Raw genomic sequence first — 5,000 nt, 5'->3', positions numbered from 1 at the left:
TGCTAATCTCTGTAAATAAACCCCTTTAAAATGTAAAAGAATTCTGATTCCAAATGGCGACCTTAATCATTGAAGTATAAATCCAGGGAAAATCTAAGGTAAGTTTTCAAATAACTTTTCCTTTGTTCATAATCTGGGCTTACTTGGTTCCTGGGCAGTCTCAAATTAAATTTTGTTTCAATCCTCTCCCCAACCAAGACACCCAGTTTATGGATATATATATATATATATATATATATATATATATATATATATATATATATATATATATATCTATATATATCTATATATATCTATATATATATATATATATATATATATATATATATATATATATATATATATATATATATATATATATATATATATATATATATATATATATATATATATATATATATATATATATATATATATATATATATCTATATATATATATATATATATATATATATATATATATATATATATATATATATATATATATATATATATATATATATATATATATATATATATATATATATATATATATATATATCTATATATATATATATATCTATATATATATATATCTATCTATATATATATATATCTATATATATATATATATCTATATATATATATATATATATATATATATATATATATATATATATATATATATATATATATATATATATATATATATATATATATATATATATATATATATATATATATATATATATATATATATATATATATATATATATATATATATATATATATATATATATATATATATATATATATATATATATATATATATATATATATATATATATATATATATATATATATATATATATATATATATATATATATATATATATATATATATATATATATATATATATATATATATATATATATATTATATATATATATATATATATATATATATATATATATATATATATATATATATACTGTATATTATATATATATATATATATATATATATATATATATATATATATATATATATATATATATATATATATATATATATATATATATATATATATAGAAATATATAAATATCTTATATATATATCTATATATATATATATTCACTATATATATATATATAAAATAATATATATATATCATATATGTTACCGAAGGACGGTGGACTATATATTATCAACTAAAAATTCCCTTCGGAAATAACATATATGAAAATATGATGACAGATTATTTCTGAGGTAGAGTGAATTGGATATTAAAGGACGTTTGTAGCTTTCTGATTGTATATGAATCACGGTGATGTGATAAATAGTCATATATATAATATATATATATATATATATATATATATATATATATATATATATATATATATATATATATATATATATATATATATATATATATATATATATATATATATATATATATATATATATATATATATATATATATATATATATATATATATATATATATATATATATATATATATATATATATATATATATATATATATATATATATATATATATATATATATATTTATATATATATATATATATATATATATATATATATATATATATATATATATATATATATATATATATATATATATATGTATATAATGTGTGTGTGTGTGTCTGTTTGTGTGTGTAGAATTACTAAAAGGACTTCATTCAAATTGGATGGCATCTAATGGAGTATTTATTCAGAAAAAGTTACAAGTTGTCTTGGACAAACAGTCCACATTATCAAGTATCCGTACAGTGACCAGACGTTTTGTCCAGCTGTATTTATATCTGTGTGCTGGGTACTTTTAATCCTATAATCGCCTGGCTCCTCCAGTGTGACCCCCACCCCATCGTGACCTTGGCCTTTCCCTGCCCCCTTCTTCCTGGTGTCCTTTTTTTTGTGCATTTTCTTGCGTTTTTCCTTCGTTTCCTTGTTTCAGAAAGTGGAAAAAAGGTCTTGCAAGATAAAATAATGCATGGAAAGTGATGGAAATAAAAAGTAAGATAGAAAATGCAGAACGAAAGATTATACAATCAAAAGAAAATGAGAAATGGGACTTATAAGAAAAGACCATAAAAATTTCAAAGAAAACCCCAAAATATTCTTCTCATATGCAAAAAAAGATGAATAAAAGAAGAGTAGAAATAGGCCCTCTAAGAAATGTAGGGCGATTAACGAATGAAAAAAAGTAAACATGCAACATATTAGCAGAAAGGTAAAAGAGAGAATTTACACCTAGAATTGATACTGAAGATAATGATACAGGAACAAGAGATGAAAACAGGGAATATTTATCAGACATAGATATTAGTGAAGCTGATATTGTGCGGGCTATCAAAGAAATTAAAAATGGATCAGGAGCCGGACCAGACGGCGTACCTGCCATTTTATTGAAAAAAGTAGTTCATTCTATCGCAAAGCCACTCGCAATACTATTAAGACAAAGTGCAGACACAGACAAGATTTATGATGAACATAAATTAGCATATGTCACCCCTATTTTCAAAAGTGGATCAAGACTAGAGGCAAGTAACTATAGACCTGTGAGTCTAACATCACATATCATGAAAGTGCATGAAAGGGTAATGAAGACAAATATAATGAAACATTCAATGAAAAATAGATTGTTTAATATAGGTCAACATGGTTTTGTACCTGGTAAAAGTACACAAACCCAACTGTTAGCCCACTATGAAAACATATATAAAAATATGATAAACGAAAAAGATACACATGTGGTTTACCTAGACTTTGCAAAAGCTTTTGACAAGGTAGACCATAATATATTAGCGAAAAAAATTAGAAAACATAATATTGTGGACAAAGTAGGAAGATGTATAAAAGAATTTTTGCAAAGCAGAAAACAGATAGCGCTTGCAAACGATGAGAAATCGGATGAAGCTACGGTAATATCCGGTGTGCCACAAGGTATGGTGTTAGCTGCATTGCTGTTTGTTATTATGATTGCAGACATAGATAGTAATGTTAAGGACTCGGTAGTGAGAAGTTTCGCCGATGACACAAGAATAAGTAGAGAAATTACTTGTGATGAAGATTGGAACTCGCTACAAAGAGACCTAAACAAAGTATATGAATGGGCAGAGGTAAATAGGACGGTATTTAACTCTGATAAATTTGAATCAATAAATTATGGTGATAAAAAAGGAATGATATATGCATATAGGGGATCTAACAACGAGACAATCACAAATAAGGAAGCAATTAAAGACCTTGGTGTGATGTTGAATAGGAACATGTTATGCAGTGATCAAATAGCAATACTATTGGCAAAATGCAAAGCAAAAATGGGAGTGTTGTTTCGGCACTTCAAAACAAGAAAAGCCGAACACATGATTATGCTTTATAAAATGTATGTATGTACTCCACTTGAATATTGCAATATGATATGGTACCCACACTACCAAAAGAATATTGCACAAATAGAGAGTGTACAAAGGTCATTTACAGCTAGAATAGAAGAAGTTAAGGACCTTGACTACTGGGAAAGACTACAATTCTTAAAATTATACAATCTCAAAAGGAGAAGAGAACGCTACATGATAATACAGGCATGGAAACAGATAGAAGGAATTACCGAAAACATCATGGAGCTAAAAATATCAGAAAGAGCAAGCAGAGGTAGATTAACAGTGCCCAAAACTATACCAGGAAAACTAAGGAAAGCACACAGGACATTAATTCACTACGCACCAGCATCAATAATGCAGCGATTATTCAATGCATTACCAGCTCATTTGAGGAACATATCAGGAGTAAGTGTAGATGTGTTTAAGAATAAGCTCGAGTTCCTCGTTGGAAGAGTGGGTTCCGTTCTCAGCTAGCACTCTGCTGACCGCGAGTTTGCATCTCCAACCGACCAATGAAGAATAAGAGGAATTTATTTCTGGCGATAGAAATTCATTCCTCGTTATAATGTGGTTCAGATTCCACAATAAGCTGATGATCCCGTTGCTAGGTAACCAATTGGTTCTTAGCCACGTAAAATAAATCTAATCCTTCGGGCCAGCCCTAGGAGAGCTGTAAATCAGCTCAGTGGTCTGGTTAAACTAAGGTATACTTAACTTAAGAATAAGTTTGACAAATATCTAAGCTGCATCCCAGACCATCCAAGATTGGAAGATGCAAAATATACCTGAAGATGCATTAGCAATTCTCTAGTAGACATCAGAGGTGCCTCACACTGAGGGACCTGGGGCAACCCGAATGAACTGTAAGGTCTGTAAGGAAAGGTACTGTGGAGTGTATGGTTTTCTAGATATACTGTCTTCAAAGCCATTTCCGGTGTTCCTTGCCATTGTGTTGTTGGTGCATGTTATGAAAGCGTTCTCTACAAACATTCTGGCCATTTTGTTGGTGTTCCTGTACAGAAAACTCATATTTTCCCAGTCTATTTTATGGTCATTTTCCCAACAGTGTTTGGCAACTGCCAATGGCTGATTATAATGCCTTATGTTCTGCAGGTGTTGTTTGCTTCGCTCTTTACATGATTTGCCAGTTTCACCGTAGTACCCATCTTCACAGTCTAGACACGCTGCCATATATACCCCCTCTCTAATCTCTTCCCCCTCTACCGACTTTTTGTTTCTAACTATTTTATTCCTAATGGTGTTTTTGTAGCTGCCTATCAATTTGAAATTATTTAGCTTCCTGTTGGTGGGTGTAATAGAGTTGTTGTCCGGGACTGTAATTGTTTCTTCCCTAACAAATGTTCCTTTTCTATCCTTTCCCTCTCCCCAAAATAGTTTTTCCTTGCTTGATGTGTGCCCACTCCCACCAATACTTAGGGTATCCTAATCTCCTAAAACTCTCCCTCAGGTAATCCAGCTCTTCATCTAAGAATTTGGGACTGCAAATCCTATAAGCCCTAATGGCCAACCCTGTCATTACCAGGACATCTAAAAAAGGAATTTCTCCCTCCTTCTCTTCTTCTGTTGTGAACTTGATGTGTT

Source organism: Macrobrachium rosenbergii, chromosome 12 (genome assembly GCF_040412425.1).
Source record: "Macrobrachium rosenbergii isolate ZJJX-2024 chromosome 12, ASM4041242v1, whole genome shotgun sequence".
Taxonomy (NCBI): Eukaryota; Metazoa; Arthropoda; class Malacostraca; order Decapoda; family Palaemonidae; genus Macrobrachium; species Macrobrachium rosenbergii.
The sequence above is the reverse complement of the archived record's forward strand: the minus strand, read 5'-3'. Positions refer to the sequence as shown.